A 23,940-nucleotide genomic window follows, 5' to 3' on the forward strand; every position below is an offset into this window, starting at 1 on the left:
GTCGTTAAATTAAGATATCCATAAATCCTAGCCATGAAAATCCATGAAAGTGGACAAATCATTCACAAAACCATCTCCACAAGATGTCATTATAATCATCCTTCCATAGCCTTTTATAAAATAAAAAAAATTGGTATAAAATTTAGAACTAGCTAAGGGATTTCTCCTTCAATCCATCCATAAGAAAATGGTGAGGAAGTGCAACTCTATTTATAGTGTGATGTTCAGCGTCCTTTTACCTTAAAATATTAATTCAACTCCCAAAGCAATGATTAATGTATCTAGGATGTATTAGTCTTCTTAAATGTGCAAACAACCATTTCTCATTGCACATGTGGCCTCAAATGGGACAAGTAGCCTTCGTACAAAGAAAAATGCCCACCAATCCACAGAATTTCCTTCAAAAGGGTGTAGCCCTTCAAAACCACATCAATGTTTAAGGCTTACAAAGGTCAACCATGGGTCATGTATAGGTTAGCTAAGTCATAATATATGTGTGTATGTGTGTGTGTGTGTGGTGTCCAAGATTAAGCATATTCTTTAAAACAAAATGATCTTTCTTCCACAGAAAAATATGCAACCCCTCTATTAGGGTTAGGTTGCTCTGCATTGCTCTAGGCAACCACAACAATCTTGTCATCATAGTGGCATGATTGGTTGGTTTACAAGTTTAGATCTAGAATTTTACAAAGTTCATAGAAATTGTTGCAAAGTTCATATAAATTGTTGTTTCAGAAACTCTTGAGAAAATAATTCTCACTAGATTTTGAGACAATATCTTTGTACAAATATAAATACAATCTAGGTGTCTAATAAAATGACTTCAAGAAACAACAATATAGTACAACCTTTAATATTTTGAAGTAATTCACGTTACTATTCCAAGTAGATGGTTGATATCCATTTTAGGAGCTCAAAGAAAATGGCTCGAGCACTCCACATATTAACTTTTGAAACTACAAAACTTATTGAGCCATATACTACAACTATTCACAAACCACCTATTCTTTTAGAAACAAATAGCTACACAGAACAAAATTCGTTATCTCTAACATAGCATAATTATCATGTATTAGCTTGACCATGTCAACTAAGAAGCCATTTGTACCCTTATCTTCGTTAATGATTGCTTGATCCACAATTGAAATGCTCTTCATAATTGGAGTACCCGTTCTTCGTTGCATTTACAATCTCTTTGATATGAGGAATTCGAAGAATGATATCGATGCTTGCCACTATAGCACCAGCGTCCATTCTTTTGGAAGGATAACACTTGATGCATGTTTCGATAAGCCAAAAATATTTGGTGCACTGCATTTCAAAATCAAAGAGTCATGTTCACCATGGACATCCCTCGGAAACCCAAGAAAAGATATAATGAGTCACACATTGCTAGAAAATTTTGACAATGAACTACTAAAGGTAGCAAAGCAACCTCCTTCAAGTTGCGCATCATGCATTAGTGATTTATTTTATGCTTTCCTTGAAAGTTCAGCGAAAGACGAGGCACAAGATCCATTTTGAGGACATGTAATCTTTTGTCTTCTTTAGTAAATGATCCATGTTTAAGGGAGCACAATCATTTCCTTCCATGTGAACTAGATAAGAAATAACCTTTGGGAACGTGGTACAATATATTTCCAATGAAATACAATATGTTGAAGCCATTTTGCATTTCGTGAACAAATGTGATTGTTGATGTAGCAGACCTTCCAATAAGATTCCACTTAATCCCTTGTGGAAGTACAAACAACTTGTACAATCACTCAATCCGACTATTGATGAATCATTCATGCTTTTGTTATCACTATGTCCAACAGTGCCTCAATATGGCATAAATTTTGCTCGTATTACAAAATGTAAGAACTTGTGGATATTAGAAAATATGAACCGCATGTGAAAACCATTGGATATGGAATGATGACAAACTTACTTCACGTAGCTATAATAACATTTTATTTATGACAGTTATAACTCTTCCCCACTAAAGATCGTTTAGAATGTTCATAATAATTTCAAGTCATACCTTTGGCTTTGCATTAGGTATTGCTTCTGTTCCCTAATATAATTTATAATAGGTACCTTATTGTGTTGCAGTTTCAAAGAGAGACCAATCTTATAGCATTTTAGAACTTTTAACTACATTTAAAAAAAATCTTAATATTATATTTAAATGCTTATTAAGAGTTAAGCTTTTCCATTAAAATAAATTTTACATTCAAACTTTATAGTTTTGATTAATATAAAATATCACATATCATTCTCATTATTTTATTGGAGTTCGAAGTTTTAATTTTGTGCAAAATAGCGTAACAAAATGATTTAAATTTATAATTATACATTAAAACAAATGTTTTCATATATAAATTCCACCACCCTACATAATTTGAGATGTTTTTAAATTTATTGTTTGTTGATGGTCAATGATATTCAAGGAATATAATAATTTGATTTTTTAAAATTTATTGTTTGTTGATGGTCAATGATATTCAAGGAATATAATAATTTGATTTTTATTTTAATATGATTATTAACCTTAAGATGAATTTGTTCATCGATAAAATTTACCCTACATAATTTGGGATTGTGTTGGTCAATGCTCAATGATACATTGTGTTTGTTAATGCTCAATGATACTAAGTGAATGTAAGAATTTGATTTAAACTTTATCCTACATAATTTGGGATTGTGTTGGTCAATGCTCAATGATACATTGTGTTTGTTAATGCTCAATGATACTAAGTGAATGTAAGAATTTGATTTAAACTTTACCCTACATAATTTGGCATTGTGTTTATCAATGCTCAATGATACATTGTGTTTGTCAATGCTCAAGCTCAATGATACTATGTGAATGTAAGATTTTGATTTAAACTCGACATTATATATGCCCTGGCAATACAAATTTTAAGAAATGATATTTTATATACTCTCCAAGTCCATCAAAAATGTATATGCAATAAAGCCACACATGCCATGTCCAAAAGCTCAAGATTGGGATCCGTCCCTCACTTAACTGAGTTGGAGGCTTCCTTTGAAAGGGATGAATCTTCCCCTCAAACTAAGGAGTTTAAGACTTCTTTTGAACCTCCTTTGAAAGGGATGAAACTCTTTCATTAATATAATGTTCGTTTAACAATGAAATTTGCAGTGGCAGCCACATGGTGTAAAAATTCCCTTTCATGTACGAGATTTACTTTTAAGTAAACACTGTATCAGAGAAAGTTTAAAGAAGATGACATAACTAAGGAGTTTAAAGCTTCCTCCGAAAGGGATGAAACTCTTTCATTAACATAATGTCTGCTTAACAATGAACTTTGAAGTGACAGGCACATGGTATAAAGATGCCCCTTCATGCACGAGACTTACTTGAGAAAACACAGTATCATAGAAAGTTTAAAAAAGATGACATTAAAACCACATGTCACCATGTATCTATTGTGAGCGATTTTGGAAAACCTCATATTTCAAGAGATATATATATATATGGATTTAAAATAAACATGCTTCATAAGTATTACAAGCAATTTGATATGATTGAATGAATTTTAAGTTCATCTGCAGTAAAGCATTCTTGAACAAATATTACACCCCCAATGCCATTTCTTATTTTTCATCTCATGCCAACTTTGATATCACAAAATGATTTATTAAGAAATGGGATTACGAGAGAATTTTATTGCTTCCCAACAAAAACAAGGGACATTCCAAGGGGATACAACTAAGTATACACAACAAAATGGTTCATGGTCGAGGAATTCCCCTTGTCGTTTCCACCATGTCATCATTTGCACTCTTACTTTCGTCCAAGTCAATTCTATCTGCATTAACCACAAGAAAGGCCAATTTTTAAGTCACCCCACTTGAGGTAGGAAACATTCATTAAACAAGAATGCAGTCATGTCCTGAATTGTTCAAGCAACCAATGGCAGCATGTCATGACATTGAGAAAAGAGTCCCATAATCTCAGCAGTTAACAACAAACTAACACCACTTTCAAAAGAACCATCAGAAAAGAGATGGTAAGTGTCTCTCTACTCTTCAACTTTGACCTTTTTTCAAAATGCAATAATAATTTTGGTAATAACATCCCTCCTCTCAATTATAGCATCACGATGATTCTATGCTTATGGCGGTATTTTCCTTTTGAAATGTTAAATCTCTTTAGTACTACAAGTTTCCTATATAAGATATGGTGGGAATTTGATTGTACGATGATATGTTCTATAGCATGTGAGCTCCACTTTATCGTCGTAAATAGGAGTTTCCTTGTGCTGATATGTAGTGGGATTGGGGTGGGGATCTAATCCCGGGGTGATATATTTCTTTGCCTTCTTTTGAATCTGATCAAGCTTTGAAATCGTTCCCTAGTTTTGGACATGTGTAGTATTGATGGGTTTATCCAATCCCACAAAGGTACTTAGGAAACTGAAAGAATACTGTTTTCGTTTAAAGAATCCCAGTAGAAACGCAACTATGTTAAAACAGTCCGACGTGCTGTAATCAAGTGGTTGAGATGAGGTGTTGTTAAGGACCCATGGTCAAACCCCAATGGGCATAAAGCTCTGAATTTTAAGTTAGCCAAGTTTGACTCACTAACTGTTTTCAAAACAGAAATTCAACTCTTTATTCTAAAGATAGTATATGCTATCCATCTTACAAGCACAAACACAACGAATATATGGATTGCAATGCCCTTGAACATCAAAAACAAGAACAGCAAACTATAAACCGCATTGCACATTGCTACTATGATTTGAAAGCGAGTTGTTAGACTGGCTATAAAAACTGACAGTTCTAGAGTTCCAATTCTCTTCTAGTAAGAGCAGTGTTTAATGACATAAAAGCTTAAAACATTGTAAATTAAAAGAATATAATGAATGAATTAAATGGCAAAGATAGCGATGCATACCAAACAAGGAGACGAGAGAAGGTTTCTTTCGCGAGCTCTTTGGTTTCATATCTGTTGCACAGAAGCATTTAACAGTTTTCAGTCACAAACTCTTATTTTTATAGAATTTGAACTCATTGAAACAAACACTGTCCATCTAAAACATCCATATATAGTTTGAATTCATTCAAAGTTTAATGACACCATTCTAGATCTAAGTCAATTTCTTCTCCATCAACCTCTACAGGTTAATCTTGAAAAGCATCCATTAATGATGATTATAACTTACTGGAACATTTACAGAAGGAATATTATTCCTCAAAATATGACAGTAGCATATATCCATGTTTATGTGTATCTACTATGCACTAAACAATTTAATAAAAAAAAACCAAGGGCAGAGTTCTTGGGATAAGATGGCTCCATGCTAGTTTGTTTTTTCCATTTCTAATTTTGAAGTGAATAGGAATTAAAATAAAAGGTCAGAATAATTATTTGACATTTGTTGAAGAAAAGGGGTACCAAGGAAGTGTTTCCTAGTGCAAAAGGAGGTGTTTCCTAGTGCATTTGAACTACGCCACCTTTTTAGCATGTAACTTTATGAGTTATATTAAAGTCATGTTATAAGGCCACTTTATGTGGTACTTTATTTTAATATTAACCTCACTTTATAATTTGAAGTTGACATTATGTGGAAAAAAAAGTACAAGGTACAAATATAAAGTTATAAAGTGACTAGGGAGTCATTAATGAGGGGGACCACATAAAAATGGCGTCAAGTGAGGGAATGATTTCCACCATTGATCTAGAGCGCTAAGATCTAATCTCAGCCCTTGATCAAAAGGGTTAGGGTTCTCCTAACTAATGAAGCTAAAAAGGGAGGAAAAAGGTTGAGGGCTCTATCATTCTACTTGCGAGTTAGAGACGAGAAGAGTGAAGGAGGAGGCTACTACAGCAAAGAATTTTGCAGGAGGAGATCACACTTTACAGCAAAAAAAAAATCACCTACAGGCCTGAATTCCTAGGCAATCTCAGGCACGCATATCAAGGCAAACTCTAAGGCTCTTGTGGTGAACCAGATGGGTAAGAAGATTAAGGTCTTGAGATCAGACAATGGAGGCAAGTATACGTCCAAGGAGGTGGAGTTCTATAGGAGTATTGGCATGAGTGAGTACATAGTGCCTTATAACCTCCAGCAAAATTGGGTGGTGGAGAGGAAGAACAGGGCCATAGTGGGTGCAGTAAGAGCTATGTTGCATGATCAAAGGCTACGTTTATTTTTATGGGCTGAGATGTGTAACACTGTAGTGTACTTGCAGCACAAGAGTCCACACAAAGCCTTGAGTAAGACTCCTGAGGAGGTTTATTCTGGGAAGAGGCCTGAGATTGGGCACATCAGGTTTTTTGGTGCCTTACATATTCACACGTCCCTAAGGAAAAAAGGACGAAGTTGAAACCCACTGCAAAGAAGGGTATCTTTGTGGGCTACAATGAGACCAGCAAGGCCTACCGCATATACATTCTAGTACAAAGGAAAGTTGTCGTGAGGCGGGATGTGAGATTTGAGGAGGAGAGGGCCTTCAGGAGGTCTTAGGAGATTGATCAAGTAAAGCAGCAGACTCCTCAGTAGGGGCCACACCACAGGTATCAGGATCTTCAAGTAGTACACCAAGGTCAGGAGGATCACCTACTTCTGGAGTGACAAGTTCACAGAGTTCAGAATCATCGGGCATAGGGTCTCGAAGTATAGGTTGACCATAGACCACAGGAGGGGCTTCTCCATCAGGAGGAGAGGCTCCAGGGGAGGATTTTTCCATACCAGTTAAGGAGGCTACTATAGTGAAGAGGAAGCCAAAATGGCTTCATGAGACCATGAAGGAAGCACAGGAGATTGTAAGAAACCCAAGTGGTCAACTAGGAAGAGAAAACCACCAGAGAGGTTGGGTGGCTAGGTGGCAGAAGTTGTGGACACTGAGCCAACTAGCTACGACGAGGTTGCTTGTTAGCAGATCTGGAGGGATGCCATGGTGGAGGAGTATGCCTCCATCATGAAGAGTTATGTGCAGGAGATAGTGTCAAAACCTAAGGGGAAGTCAGTGGTGACTTCCAGGTGGCTCTACAAGATCAAACATGTAGCAAATGGCAACATGGAGAAATTCAAAGCTCGTTTTGTGGCACGAGGGTTCTCAAAGGTAGAAGGAGTTGACTATGAGGAGACCTTCAGTTCTTCATTATACCTCTATTAGAGCAGTGATCTCCATAGCAGTTGAGATGGGTTGGAGGATTCAAAAGATGGATGTGAAGACTGCCTTTCTCAATGGGGCCATACAGGAGGAGGTGTATATTGAGCAGCGATAAGGCTTTGAGCTGTGTGGGAGAGAGTCTCATGTGTATAGGCTTAAGAAAGCCTCATATGGATTGAAGCAAGCACCGAGAGATGGTACAAGAGGATTGATGCCTAATTGCAATAGATGGGTTTCTAGAAGAGTGACGTAGATCCAAACCTATATTTCATCATGGTTGGTGAAGATCCACTTATTATGGTTCTGTATGTGGAAGACTTGTTATTATAGGAGAGGAGAGACTCATCCAGCATTGCAAGAGGGACCTTGCCTCAGAGTTTGACATCACTGATATGCAATTGATGCATTAATTTTTGGGGTTGAAGTTTGACAGGAGCATTGGCATATCTTCATGGGTCAGGGAAGATATGCAGGAAACATACTGAGGATATTTTGTATGGAGGATTGCAAGCCTATGGCTACTCCAATGATCACCAACTAGAAGAACTTGCAAGTTTCAGATTCTGAGTTGGTGAACCCCACTTTGTATCGTCATTTCATCAACTCGTTGGTGTACCGTGTATCTAGTCAACACTAGACCGGGTATTTGTTTCACAGTCAACACATTGAGTCAGCTTATGATGGAGCCCAAGAGAGTGCACTGGGTGGTTGCGCAACATGTGTTTCGCTACCTACAGGGCACAATGGACTATGGTTTGGACTATATCCAAGGAGATGGAATCAGGTTGATAGGTTGTACAAACTCAGACTGGGCATGGAGTGCTAGTGACCGGAAGAGTACTTCTAGATCATGTTGAGTTCAGTGGCAGTGTCATGGTTTAGCAAGAAGTAGAGATCATTGGCACTGGGCTCAACGAAAACTAAGTATATTGCATCTAGTCAGGCCATTTGTGATGCTATTTGGCTTTCCAAGATACGTGGTTTATTTGTTCAGATGCAGAGACCAACTACGATATAATGTGATAATCAAAGTTGCATTAAACTCATGGAGAATCCAGTATTTCGTGATTGGTCAAAGCACATAAAGATCAAGTAGCACTTCACCTAGAATTGGGTTCAGAGAGGAGTAGGATGCTTCAGTACACATCCACTGATGAACAAGTTGCAGATATTCTCACCAAGTCATTGCCAAGGGGCAAGCATGTGTACTTCAGAGACAAGATGGGAGTGGAGAGAAACACCTTGCTCGCTAAGAGGGAGTGTTGAAGAAAAAGGTACCAAGTAGGTGTTTCCCAGTGCATTTGCATTTTTGCCTAGGAAAACACTTTATAACACCTTTTTAGCATGTGACTTTATGAGTTATAATAAAGTCATGTTATAAAGCCACTTTATGTGGTACTTTATGTATAGGTACTTTTAGTATTAAAATCACTTCATAATTTTAAGTTGACTTTATGTGGCAAAAAAAGTACAAGGTATAAATATATAGTTATAAAGTGACTAGGGAGTCATTAATGAGGGGAGGCACATAAAAAGAGTGTCAAGTGAGGGAATGATCTCCACCAATCTAGAGGGCTGAGATCTAATCTCAGCCCTTGATCAAAAGGGTTAGGGTTCTCCTAACTAATGAAGCTAAAAAGGGAGGAAAAATGCTGAGGGCTCTATCATTCTACTTGTGAATAGTTAGAGAAGAGATGAGTGAAGAAAGAGAGGAAGCTGCCACAACAGAGATTTTTGCAGGAGGAAATCACACGTTACAGCAAATAAAGTCACCTACAGGTCCTCGAGGCAAGCTTTCAACTCAAATTTCAAAGATATCAGGCCACATTTATGAGGGACTAAGAGGAGCAGAAGTGCAGGCCTGAATCTGACAGACTAGTGTGAATTTCTAGAAGAGAAATTCTCTGAAACAGTGACATGAAATTCTAGTTTGACTGAGCATACCTGGGCACAATTTCCTAGGAGAGAAATTCAGGGCAGAAGGGCATTGATTTTCGAGCGATTGAAGCTGAATGGTGGGCACACAGAACAAGGGAATTGTTGCAAAACTGTGGCTCGATTTCAAAGGGCAGAGACAGCTCACTGAGGCACAAAAATTGAGGGGTTAAGTTCAAACTGTGGCACAAATTTCCAGGCAGCCAAATCTTATCAGTTGTCCAGATTTAAAGGGGAGGTAAGTACCTTTGGTGAATTTATTGTTGTGTATAAATTTTCCTGAGAAAGCAAAAATAAAATCCTTCTTAGTAATTGTTCTCCCCATTGTGGGGTCTTTCTAAGGTCACTGTTAGACCAAAATCAGAGTAAAAATTTTGTGCATGCTTGTTTATTTTCTATCAGCTGTAAAGTGCAAAAGAAGTATAGTCCTGAAATGTTTCTCTAAAAATTGCATTAAGTTTACATATCAGCTAACATGTGGGGCTATGGGCGTTAAACTCTATGCAAAACCTTTGAAACTGGGTTGGGGCTACAGACCTTAAAATTTCTACAACATTAATGTTCAATGTCAAAACTTTCTATTTCATTTTATTAGCATTAAACCAACCAAGAGTTTAATGTATCTCGAGCTTGGGCTATAAATGCAACTTGCATCCCTCAGTGCTTTTATTTTTATTAGCATTACACCAACCAAGAGTAGAACATCTCTTCCACCCATGCTATGAAGCACCTCCAAAGTTTCCCTTTGGCCTATTGATAAATGCAACCTGGTCCCTTGTTCCAGGAGTGCTGTCCTATAAAATTTGGCTACGTGTTACCCCTAAATATGTGTGGCTTATTTTGCATTTTCATGCACATCTTTCTCTCAAATACAGAGCATGGATGATTACAAGTTGAGAGAAGAGACTTGGAGGCCATGCACCTTGTTCTATCTTCCCCAACCAACAGTCATCATCTAGGGAAAAAAAATTGTAAAGGGGTATTGTTGGCTTGATGTAGCCTCTTTTGGAGGCATGTTTCACCATTGGGTTTCCAATTGGGCACATTGACATATATTTGTCGTGGTCTACATTACCATTGGGTTTCATCATTGATGGAGTGCCCTACACATGGATCGTACCCAAGGTCCTAGGACCACAAAGATAGCTGACATAAGCTTGAAGGGACCTAGATGAAGAACACCTTCCTCGGTAAAATGTCCAAGGCTCTTTTCGTGGCAAGTTATGGGTCAAACATAGTCCAAGAGAGAAATGTTCTTCTTTGAGAGGTACCATATGGCCTTCAAATACTTTTGAATGATAAAAGGTACCCATTTGATGAGGAGCATTCCATGCTAGGGGTTAAATACTTGTTGCCTTATCATGAATTTACCCTACTAATGGTAACTCCCTCTTCAATAAGGCATCTAGTGCAGTCTAGAAGGTCCAGTAGGGCATTATGCATTACCTGAGGTGCATTTCACATATCTGGAGGCATGTTTCAGCTCTAAGGGCACTTTGTTTGAGTTATTTTCTACATATTTGGAGGAGAGATATATGCATAAGGAGATGTCATGTGGCATTGTTAGCATGTTCCTAACTCTTAAACAAAGAACAACTGCATCTTTGTTAAGCGTTCATGGAATATAAAAATGACAAGAGGCAATATGGACCTATTCAAATGACCTATATCGGTACAAAGGTAAAGTCACTTGAAGAGGTATGTCATGGTTCTAACCACAAGACAAGGGTTTCTCTAACCATATCCCTTGTGTGGCTCAAGAAAATGTCCCTTCACAACAAATCCCTTTGGTTGAGACATAAAAACATTTTCTTTCAGATCTCCATTAAAGAAGGCAATTTTTACATCCATTTGATGGACTTTCCATTCATTCTAAGCTGCTAAGGCAAAGAGAGTCTGGATGATAGCCCACTTTGTTGTGGGGCCAATCATCTCCTCATAATCGACCCCTTCTTTTTGTGCAAAACCTTTTGCCATGAACCTTGCTTTATGCTTGTCAAGTGAGCCATCTAATTTATATTTGTTCTTGAAGACCCACTTGTAGCCAATCAGTTTGGTTCCAAATGGAGGGTCCACCAGCTTCTAGGTTCCATTCTTTATCAGAGCATCATACTCTTTCTGCATTGCTTCTTTCCATTCATTATGAGAAGCAACTTCTTTAAAGTAAGTTGGCTCAAAATTTGTAGACAAATTTAATTCACAATTATAAGAAACATCCATATCAACAACTAAATCAGAATTTATCATTCTTGTCCTTCCAACTTCATCAGGATGAACACTTTCAAGTGTCTTGGAGAGCCATTTTGGAGGACCTTTCTAAGATGGCCCAAGCTATTCTATTGACTGAGATGGGGTTGAATCACATCACTCAAAGTGTCTTCTTGATCAGTGGTTGGAGCTTCATGAGGGGGAGAGAGTGCTTCAGAAGGAGATTCCACAGATTGATCCAGGATAGGGATCCCCCCTCAAGATGTGGAATCTTATTATCAAATTCCTAAAAATATTTTGCATTCCCAAATCTGTCCAAGCGATCAAGCTGCCACTCAACAACATTGTCATTCTTGGAAGATTAAAGAAAAATCACATCTTGAGAGTCTAGACAGTATAAACTTATTTACTTCATCGTAGAGACGATATGCTTTGGAGGTATTTGAGTACCCCAAGAAGATACACTTTCGACTCCATTCACCAAGTTTGTTTCTCTATTCCTTAGTTATCAAGGCATAATAGGTGGAACCAAAAACCATGAGATGCCTCAGCGAAGGAATGTGGCCATACCACATTACATAAAGAGTCTTGTCTTTTAGAGCATGAGATGGACATCGATTTTTAATATAAACTGCACTTATTACTACATCATCCCAAAACATCAACTTAATGTATTTGAAAAACATCATTGAACGTACCATATTTAAGATTGTCCTGTTCATTCTTTCGGCTATACCATTTTGTTGAGGATTATAAAGTCCCAGAACATCAACTTAATGTATTTGAAAAACATCATTGAACATACCATATTTAAGATTGTCCTGTTCATTCTTTCGGCTACACCATTCTATTGAGGATTATAAGGCACAATCGTTTGATGTTGGAACCCATGCTAACGAAGATAATTTTCAAATTATGTTTAGATTTGGTAGCTTGGGAAGTACTCCAAGCCCTAGGGCTCGGGGTTTGGAGGTTGGAGCTACACTACAAAAGTTCTTTGTGGGCTTGGAACACAAGGTGTGTGCCTTGCACCCTAACTGGTGGGTTTGGAACCACGAGGCATTTCGATGATTTGACACATGGAGGTGTTAGACAACCCTTAGAGGAGAAAGGGGCATCAAAAATCATCGATATCTGAGCTCTAGAAGTGAAGAAAATATTTTTTGAAGTTAATGTATGGGCATGGTGGCACACGTTAAGGTCAGCTAGGTGTTTAGAGGCCTTATGATAGATTGTCAAGCCCACACCTGTGATTTGATGGAGCCTTCTGTTCGATATAAATATGAGGTTAATGGGAGGCATTTAGACACATCCAAAAAGCATCTTCTCATATATTATACACCTCTGAGGCAGCCGAGCTCTAGGAGGAGGAGGGCAAGAGTATTTGGGACTATTTTGGTTGGTTATTTGTCTCTCTATAGGTCCGAGTTTGGAGTAGGAGGTTGCGCATTTGTCAAAGGCATATTTGGTGATCTTTTGGGCTTGTTTTGTGTGGTATATCTTCCTTATAGCGAGTCACATTTGTTTGGAGCACCTACAACTAGGACGCAGGCCTAGAGTACCTTGTTTAGGGGGGGTGAGAAGCTGCACTAGGCCGCAGGCATTTGTTTACTTGGACAGGAGGTTGTGGGGTTCAATTTTGAGGCCTTGGAGGGAGGCTGCATGTTTTAAGAGGTTTGATAGTCTTGGAAAAGGTGTTGTAGCAATGTGCAAGCAAGCCTGGACCAATGGTCAGAGTTGCAGCAGTGGACACCAACGTTCGGGAATGCAATTATGTGATTGGTTGATGTATTAATGTTGACTTATATGCTAGAGGATGCGGTCCTAGGTTGGACATTTTTATTGGACGCTTGTGGTCTATTGGAGGGCAACATGAGAGTGGACCAAGAGGAGCAGTTGTTGATAGCCCGTGTTCATTATTGGAAAAGCCACATTCGATGATGATAGGTGGAAACCCTCCTGCCCAATGTTAGTCTTCATTGGAACAACTCAGGAAGACTATAGTGGGAAGACAAGTCCCAAAAGAGCTGAGGAGCAGCATTGGGAAGAAGTCTCAACGTATTGTTGCCTTGAAGGACGAAGGAGCAGCTATGTGTTAATGATAGATGGACATATGATCAGCTAGAGGGTAGATTGTGGAGACCGAGTTCAGTGGCCTAAAGGAGTTGGTGCATTGATATGAGGCAGTGTTGAAGAAAAAAAGCGAAGGACCCGCAGTGTACAGGATACAACAAAGCAGTTGTGATCGTTGACAACATCGACTAGATTGTCAGTGTATCTTGTCTCTTGTGCAAGTGGATATTTGAGGGCCATTATCCCTGATATGAGAGCACTAGATTGTTGTATTATCAATTGATTAATATAACCAAGTTTAGTTATTGTAAAATTGTGTAAAACGTTGTGTAGATTTTGTGCACTAGTAGATTTATTGGTGTATATTATTCAGTGTTCCACAAGGACGCGTCCCCCAGGGTCGGGTGCACGCACCTGGGACAGAGAGTCTACTGGGGGTGCGTTTCCCCGCGCACCCTTTTTGGGGAGATGCAAGGGAGTGCATTTCCCCAGTGTGGGGATCTAGACTCCCCAAAAAGGGGTGATTCTAGGCGTCCCTTTTGAAGGGGGATGCGTCCCCCCTTAAATTTGTCTAATAAGACCCAATTTAAAAATAAAAATGAAAATAACCTTTTAAAAAATCAAAACAAATAAAAAAAAAAAATTAAAGAAAAGCTAAGTTTAATAAAATTAAAAGCTCATCGTTCATTTCATTTGGTCGACTCGACTTGCTGGAAGACGCTGAAGAGTTCCCATTTTCGTCAAGTCATCCTCCTGTCGTCGCCAAGACCTGTCGAGACCTGCTCCAGCGTTGCCTGTGTCGTCAACCTCCTCTCTCCAATGTTGCATGTGTCGTCGACCTCCACTCTCCAACGCTGCCTATGCCGTCGACCTCCTCGCTTTAGCGTTGCCTGTGTCATCGACCTCCTACCTGTGTCGTCAACATGTGTCGTCCTGCCCCTGCTCTCCGACAAGTTGTCGTCAACCTCCAACTTCCAACTTCAAGCTCATTCTTTGCTCTCCTACAGGGTCGAGTACTGCAAAGTTCAAACACCTGCTCACCTACTGTCAGGCTTGCTCCACAATCGGGAAAGGTGACTTCAAATTGTTTTCTAAATAATATTGTTTTTGCTTAACACAATGAACAATGTACAATGGCACTGTAATTTAATTTATTTATTTTTATTCTATAACTTCTAACTTCTAAGTAGGAAATTTTGTAATGTTTTTAAATTTTAATAATTTAATGAACATAGTGAACAGTAGATTGTTCACTGTAATTTAATATTTTTATAGCTTCTATAATGTTTTTGAAGTTTTTAAATTTTAATAATTTAATTATAGTAGATTTTGTATTGTAAATTTTAATTTACATTATGAGAAAATAAAAATTTAAACCCTTCCTGCAGGGAAACTAAAAAAAATTGCAAAATAAATTAAAACACAAGAAGCTGCAAGTGTAAAATGGTTGATCACAACAGCATGAGCAGCCATAGTGCCACTGACAGTGATAGTGAATATGATCTTCAAACAGGAAGTCCACTTGGATCTGAAATCTCATCAACAATGAATAAAACCCATGGCAGTAGTGCAGCGTGTGTTTCTCCCAGTGCAACTGCAACCCCATCAAAGTCATTGGTAGAATAAGCAAATGGGACATTTAATCCAAGCAAACCTCTTTTGTTATATGTTACCAAACCATTGACTCTTCAACTCAACCAAAACCAAAAAAGACAAAAAGGTGGGGCACACCATTGGAAATGCAATGTTTGTAGTCATTCTTGGAATGGGAGTTATAGTTGGATCAAGATGCATCTTTTGGGTGTAGGTGGCAAAGAGGTTCATATATGTACAAAATTAACCTTACTGCAAAAATCAGAGCCCTTGAGGATGCAAATGGCAGCAGATACAAAGGGCACCTTCTTAATTAAAGATGTCACGGCCCAAGCTCACCAAAATATTGATGAAGCCACAAGCTCCAAAGGAAAAATAAAACAATGAAAATACGCTTCCACCATCTCATGTTGGGACTAAGGGTTCTCTTTCTTGTGCAGTGGGACCAACTCTTGCAGGGATGTATGGTAAGTTGAATCACGATGATACAAATGATGCCATCGGAAAATTCCTTTTTGCCAATGGCATTTCTTTCCATGTTAGTCGTTCTCCTTACTACAACGAGATGGTCAAGGCAATTGCAACAACAGGACCCTCATATTAGTTGAGTACAATGATATTAGAAAGGCAAGTGGCCAATATTAATGTGAAAAAGGAAACTTGAGGCAGACATGGCTAAGGGAAGGTTGTTCTATCGTTATGGGTGGGTGGATAGACATTGCCAAACGTCCACTAATCAACATCATAGTTACTTGTCGAGAGGGACCTTTCTTTCTTAAAGCTATTGATTGTTCTAGAAAGCACAAAGATGCAACTTTCCAATTTGAACTTCTTCATGATGATATAGAGGAGGTTGGATCTACAAATGTTGTACAAGTTGTGACAGACGCAGCAGTAGTGTGTAGATCAGCAGGATTAATAATTCAAAGTAAATACAGGCATATTTTATGGACCCCTTGTTGTGTGCATGCACTCAATAATGAATTGAAAGACATTGGAAAAATTGAGTGGGTATCTAACTTGGTGACAACTCCAAGAAATGTGCAGATGTTTATTTGCAATCACCATACCTCTTTAGCCATGTACTCGTCTCATGCGAGGAAGGAATTCCTCAAGCCTACTAATACCAAATATGCTAGTTACTTTCTTTTATTAAAGAGGATGTTGGAGGTGCAATCAGCATTGCAAGGCATGGTTGTGAATCCAAATTGGAAAAGATGGCCAGAATCCTAAACAGAGGAAGGAAAGAAAATCAGGATTCAGATATTGGATAATGATTGGTGGACAGATTGTCGTTATTAGGGGTCACTTTTACGTCTTGTAGTTGAGGTCATTGGCTACACTGACAGAGATTCTCCAACTCTTGGAAAAAGCTGTGAGACTTTTGATACTATGTTGGATCAAGTAAGGGTGGCCATTCGTGAGAAAGATCCTTCCTTAGAGTTTTATACAACCCAGATTCAACCCATTATACAGCGTAGGTGGGATCCACTGAATACACCTTTGCACATGGCGGCGTATGCACTCAACCCAAAATGGTATGTGGCAAGGACTGGTATAATTCTTATCCAGAGATCAAAAAGGGATTTCGAGCTACCATTACAAAGATGTGTAGTTCAAAAGAAGGGAGAACAATTAAGAGACAATGGATGCAATTTGCAAGTCTCAATGGTCCCTTCAACAAGTGTGATACAAGGGAAGATCGCAATGACTTACACAGACTAACCCCATTGGTTGGTGGACCATGCATGGGGATGATGCTCACGAGATCCAACAACTTGCTATTCGCTTATTGTCTCAGATTGCTAGTTCATTTGCAGCAGAGAGGAATTGGTCCACATAAAGCTTCATCCACTCTATAAAGAGGAATAGACTTTCCTCTATGAGAGCAGAGAAGCTAGTTGCAATGCACAGTTCTCTACGTCTTGCACATAGGAAGACACCAGAGTATTAGAAGGGACCGGCAACACGATGGGGTGTGGATCCAAAGGCTAGTGCACAGATAGATGATGAGGATGGACTAGATGAGTTACAACATGGTTTGGTTGGAGTTCTGTTGGTTACTCAAGAGAGTGACTCTGACTCATATACTGACAATCCCATTGATGGTCCCGATGACTTCATGTAGCAGATGGATGTAGAGGACCAATCATTGAGATTGAGTCCTTGATGTGGATTTTATTTTCAGTGCTCATTATCCATTTTTACTTTTCAGTTTTAACTTTCGAGTTGTGACACCACATATTGATGAGCTCAGACTGATTCTTGACTCTTCACTCTCAACTATTTTTGAGTTTGAAACTTTGAGTTATAAAAATTTAGTGTTCAAACTTCAGTACCTAGTATATAGTATATAGTAAATTGTAATATACTAATATGTTTTGCTTTCAATTTAGATTCTAGAATGATGAATGATGAATTCAATTTTTAAATCAATGTAGATTGTAGAATGATGAATGATATGGATCAATGTATTTGAATATTTCATTATTGAATTTTTTATCGAATCTCATGGTATGGATGAATAATGAGTATGTCATATGAATGATGTATGTATCAAAATGAATGATGAAGATGGAATAATGTATGTCATTATTAAATTATTTACTTCAATTATGAATTTAAATTTTATGTGTGGATCAAATTTCAATTTTCAATGTATTGGTATCCATATTACTATTAGTCTATTTAATATTTATGCTTTCATTATTGAACAATGTATATGAACTTGAATTATACATATATACCCCGACATCCCCCCGCACCCCCGAAATTTCCCTAAAATTTGAGGATACTCCCACACGTCCAAGCATAAGAAATAGATATAAAGATTGACATGTATTTGAATATTGTATGTACTATGCATGCTAATAGCTATATATGAAGATCTATATTTGAAATCAATAAACTTGTATCATTAATTAAAATTTGTGTAAAAGAAATATCTAATTTTAATATATATATATATATAAATATATAAATATAAACGAATCCTATGTGTCCTGTTCCGGGGGGTCAACGTGTCTGAATCCGACACCACGAATCCTTAATCCTAAGAATCCGAATCCTCGTGTCAGGTGACTTAGGTTTTTCATTAATGTACACTCATCAATATTCTTTTATATTCTCTTAGCATGCCTCCATTTGATATTATTCCTCATATACTGGACTAATACATAACTATGCATCTTTGGCTAGTTTATTTATCATGAGGGTTAAAATTCCCATCTTTGCCGAACTAGAATGAGGGTTTTATTGATGCAAATTTGTCTAGATTTATCATAAACAAGGAAATATAATACTCAAAATTGTTTGTGGCTAGATTGACTCGCATTGGAATCCACCATTTCTATGCTGAATTTTAGTACTTCCATACTGTACATTTTTTATTGCTTCATGTAACACTTTGAACAACTACAGCATCAAAAAATTCAATAAATAGTTGATGGAAAAGAATTGATAAAATGTAGTCAACAATGTCTATAACCATTCTCATATTCAAAGGTTGGTCGCATACCGGATGGTCCTTGCATTTCTTTAAACATGTCACGATCCTTATAAGTATAACCAACAAAATGTGTGTCCTTTGATGTTAGCATCTGCAGAAAAGTAAGCCTTGGTGTTAATAGCATCAAAAATCAACATGCTAGCATATAACATCATAAAACAACTTAGCATTATTATGTTGACAAATTTATTAAAAAAATAGCACTTAGTACACTTTGATATGCCAACATTGCCTACATCATCCTAATAGAAAACAATGACTATTCGATGAATCTTTAGTATTACATAGAGCCATTTATAGCCTAACAAATTTCTATCACTTGAAACAACTCGATACTATGACTACTATCCACTCTTCATATTGGAATCTTACAACTGGCAGCATTGTTGCCATGGAGACCACAGTTGCATCTAAGCTGCAAGTGAAAGAAAATTTAAAAATATCACTGCAACCAGAATCACAATTACAACCAGAGGAATTGGCACAACTGATATTGCAGCTAATACTGCCAAATGGCACAAGGATGTAACTGAAAACATAACTATGGATATACAGACCATCACACTGGGGTGTACTAGTTGGGATGGTGTGTCACCATGTTAATGACCCAGGTTTGAACCCCAAAGGCATAGAGCCATGGATTATAAGTTGGCCAAGTTTGACAGGAATTGCATCAAACATTAGTTCAAAAACTAAAAACTCCGGCTAGGAATATAAGTTCAATCGCTTCATTGCTATAATTAGAACACAACAAAAGCTCGCATCATCCAAAGAATCAAATAATAAGTTTTGGAACATTCATCCAAAAGCAAAATCTATGTAAGAGGAATAACACATTGGAGAGGATCATCTAAAAATTTATCATCAGGTATGTAATCAAGTTTCGCAGGCTTCAAGAGCCGTCCACAGTGACCACAAGAATAGAACAACATTCAAAATTTTATTATTATATAACTTTATTTATTGCTCTCATTCTGGAGCTTCTCTTTGAAGGAGGCTAAGATTTTATCTGATTACAAGGAGATTTAATAGGAATTCTTTCTCAGTATACCTACTTGTACACTTTTGTTTATGTGACTTCATTTCCATCTGCTCTTGTACTCCTTTTCATTTCATCTCCTTTGACGTATTTTGGGCTTTAGTGGACATCGATACAATTTTAATTTTAATTTCACAAAATTTCACATGAGAGATAAATATGAACAGGATCATCCAATCAAGGTAGGTAAAAAGTTATCATCATTAGAATTAGCTATCAGTGTTTAAACTTTAAACTTTATACATGGCTCGATCAGTGAGTCGGAAGATGATGTATAAGTTATTTGCCATGATCATTAATATTGCAACATATTTATGAGCTAAAAACGCTTTTAAAAATACTCTATTGAGTTCTTACATATACTTGTTTGCACTGGCCTTTTGTATCAAATTGCTGAGCAATATAAACAAGCATAATTATGATTATATTATACTGGAATGTGTAGTATGAGGATAGTACAAATAGATATTAGACGGTTATTGCCATGTCCCATTCTTGGTCTATAATTGATACAAGATTTTTCCTCATATCCGTGGAAAGCTACTAGACAACTATAATGAAAAACTAGATAGCATTTTTCACATTGCTCTCAAGAAACTGAAGAGGTTTTAAATGGAAACAAGATAAGGCCTATTCCAAGAGCATTAAGCAAGCAGTGAAAGTAATTGCATCTCAAGAAACTGTGACAACTCATAGCTTTATTTGTAGGTTTTAGATTGTGGCAAGTGTTATTTATGTTTCCCATTTGGTTTAGAACTGGTACTGCAATGTATATCTCTTTCTTTCAAAAAAGAAATAGGCAAATACTCGTATCACCAAGTTTTTGTTGAAATTTCTAAGATTTTTGAGCATATACCATGATTTACTTGTGCCCAGTTAATAAAAAATTGAAAACTAACTATTATTGTTATATTGTTTGTATCCTCTAACAGATGCACCAGTGAATCTTACATGTATGCTGGAATCCAAGGGAGATGTTTAAAATAAAACGTTATGTACATCAATAACTCCACAAGGATCTGAAAATTCTGCAGATCGAAAAAATTGATAAAATAGCCCTTTTTTAATAAAATGGCAAAACATAAAAATCTTTTCTTTTTTTTTAACCAACATTATTGCTATATAGTTTGTATCCTCTAGCAGATGCACCAGTGAATCTTACATGTATGCTGGAATCCAGTGGAGATATTTCAAATAAAACATTATGTACATCAATAACTCCACAAGGATCTGAAAATTCTGCAGATCGAAAAAATCGATAAAAACACTCTTTTTAATAAAAATGGTACAACATAAAAATATTTATTATTTTTGAATTGTAGATTAATTGGGATTCTAGTAACACTAGTTTCAATATTCAAATTGGAACATTTGCACATTATGAACATTGAATAGTTTTTGTTCTCTAGTTGTAGCAAGAGATGTAGACTTTTTGGCCATGAGAGGACAACCACCTTGAAGAACACAAGAAAGCTCATTCTTTAATAATTGCAGTGTATCATTAACTGGCTACACATCGGAAAATTTGATAAAATAGCCCTTTTTTAATAAAAATGGCAAAAAAATAAAAATACTTATTATTTTTGAATTGTCAATTAATTGGGATTCTAGTAACACTAGTTTCAATATTCAAATTGGAACATTTGCACATTATTAACATTGAATAGTTTTTGTTCTCTCGTTGTAGCAAGAGATATAGACTTTTTGGCCATGAGAGGACAACCACCTTGAAGAACACCAGAAAGCTCATTCTTTAATAATTGCAGTGTATCATTAACTGGCTACACACAGTGCTGTGGCATCAATCGGTCATATGTATACCAATAACATTTAAGAAAATGTCAAAGAATTATTTTGATCCATTTAAATGATTGAATGAAAAGATGAATATTTTTTATACTGTTCAAGTGCAGGAAACTAAAGGTAAGCATATAATCAATGGTCATATGTGGAAAGAGGAGGCATGTAAGCAGTTGCTGCCAAAAGGAGTTTTGTTGATAAAGAATACCAAAGAGTTACACTATAGTGCTTGTTACCCATCCACATACACGGTAACCCTAGGAGAAAGTTTTCTCCTATGATGAAGCATGATGCATCTCACCCATTCTCTGATCAATACATTCATTGGTCTAGCCTACTCTGGCCCATTGTGTCATCTATTGTGAGGTACATTAACCATTTTTGCATTCAAGTGCTTTCATTCAATGTTTAAGGAATTCTAGCATGGATCAGAGGTGGAAATTGGATTATAGACCACTTTTGGTTGTATTTTGGTTGTATACTTTTATTCAACCTTAGCGATTATCATTTGTTCCTAGTCCAATGTGACCTTCCTTAGGGTCTTTCTTTCACTGTCTAGGAGGGGCACATATAGGAAGCTCTGGTTGTTGTATTGTTCCATGATATTCATACTTAACACTTGCCATCATTCCCCTGGTTTCATTATCCCATCTTTTGATTGGTTCTTATTAGTCACTTGTACTAGTTCTCTTTATACTTCATCCTATGATAAGAAGGGGTTAGAAATAACCAAGGTTTATGCAAGTGTAAAAGAAAAAAAGAGCATAAACCAAATGTCAAAACGCAAAAGAATGGCAAGAGATATAGAGAAATCAACAGTCGGTTATAGCTTGAGCTCTACCCCCGGGCCCCTCTCATATAGCCTCTCATCTCTGTTATAAATTGTAGCAAGAAAGGCTCAATTTGACTTGTGCCTTAGTCAAATTGAGTAATTCATTTTCCACATCAGCATGATGACTTGGATTGCAGTTCGCTGGAGTGACAGGGCTTTGTCTACTAGTTAAGTCAGTAAATTCGAATTATAGGTGCATGTGGTGATTGCTAAAATTTATTAATCTAGTTCAGTTATTTTCAGTTGAACTCAGTTAACTAAGCTCAAGTCATTAATTGAGTCAATTGAAGGTCAGTTAAGTAGTAGAATTGTTGTTAACTCACTGATCTCTCAGTTAAACTAGTCAATCAGGTAAAAATAGCCCAAACATGCATGGAATTTGAATTGCCTAGCTGGAGTGGAAGAAAAGGCGCATTGTAATTATCAATTGTATACTAGTTGAATGTACAGCCTTACAAATTAAGCAGGTGATCAAGTCCTTGGGAATTGCGCAAGGAAATAGGGAATTCCCCTATTCTTTAGGAGCTGAATTTCTCCAGGATTGCGCAAGGAAATAGGAGGAAGTTGGAGCCTTGAATTGGCTAAGTGTTGGCCAGAGCAAGACAGTCAACAAGAGAACATGTTTACAGTGTAGGGTGTGCTTCAGAGTTGAAGCAAGACATTATAATAGTTTCTCATTCTCATTTGATTAATGAAAAGCAGTGAAGGGGTTTTTCCTAGTTGGGTTCCCCTGTAAATCATTGTGTTCTTATGGTTTTGATGGTTGCATGTCATTGCATGTGTTTCTAAATTGTGATTTCCATTCCGCAAAATAGTAGAGGAAATTTGTAATCTCTTGTTTTCAGTTCGAATTCATCAGTAGTAGAAAATTTCTATTAATTTCTACATGGTATCAGAGCTCGAAATCACAATAGAAACTAGTCAATAGATCTTCTCCTTCAGAAATTTTGATTTATGGATTCAGTAAAGCAGTTTTCTTCCGTGCGGGAAGATATCTTTCAACGGATTGAGATTCGAGTACGCCCTGGAGGGAACCTCGAATCTCATAGCTTGGAAGGACATGATGGAAGTTGTACTCGGTGATAATGGAGTGTTAGAGTACACAAAAACTAACATTCCAAAACCAACAGTATCAGATGCACAGTGGTTAGCCCAGTGGACGAAGGATACCGCAAAAGCCAGGAGGATCATCCTGGAGGGTGTGAGAGACCACATAGTCTCGAATTTACATGGCAAGGAAACTCTATTTGCTATGTGGAAGACGGAGACCCTCATAGAGTTATTCGAAAATAGCAATAATGCTAGGAAATTGGCATTAAGGAACAAGCCCAGGAGCATCCGATTGCAGAAAAATGAAACCATTCCACATTACCTCTCCAGATTCACTCAAGTTTGAGATGAACTTGGAGGAGTAGGAGAAAATGTTTCCTTTTCTGAACTTGTCAACCTAGCTCTCCTAGGCCTTCCAAAATCCTCGCATAGTTACTAGGACTCTGTAAATGGAAGGGGCAGATTGCCAAATTGGGAGAGACTTTGATCTGATTTGGTGCAGGAAGAAATTCAAAGGAACACCAGAGATGGAGTAACATCCAAAGCTAAGGAGGAAGAGGATTTTTCCTTGGTTAAGAAGGGAAAGAAAGCAAAGGGCAAGAAGGCCCAAAGCAAGCCAAAGTCCAGCGAGAATAATGGGAATAAGAAGGAACTAAGCAAGATAAAATGTTTTCACTGCCACAAATATGGGCACTATGCAACAAAGTGTCCGCACAAGAAGTCAAACAAGAAGCCTTCAAGAGGAGCAGGAAGCAAAGCACTTGCCTA

General features: G+C 37.3%; 1 long non-coding RNA gene across 1 annotated transcript; it reads right to left on the minus strand.

Moving 5' to 3' along the window:
• Positions 1 to 3,465: 3,465 nt before the first annotated feature.
• LOC149235933 (uncharacterized) lies at positions 3,466 to 18,553 on the minus strand. Its single transcript, XR_016268362.1, has 3 exons — positions 18,461 to 18,553; positions 4,913 to 4,963; positions 3,466 to 3,821 (listed from the first exon to the last, which is right to left on the minus strand). It is a non-coding gene; the product is annotated as an uncharacterized LOC149235933 (long non-coding RNA).
• Between the last annotated feature and the right edge of the window lie 5,387 nt (positions 18,554 to 23,940).

This window comes from Pinus tabuliformis, chromosome 8, assembly GCF_031772625.1.
Source record: "Pinus tabuliformis cultivar Carrire ecotype Pingquan chromosome 8, CPIR1, whole genome shotgun sequence".
NCBI classification, from domain to species: Eukaryota; Viridiplantae; Streptophyta; class Pinopsida; order Pinales; family Pinaceae; genus Pinus; species Pinus tabuliformis.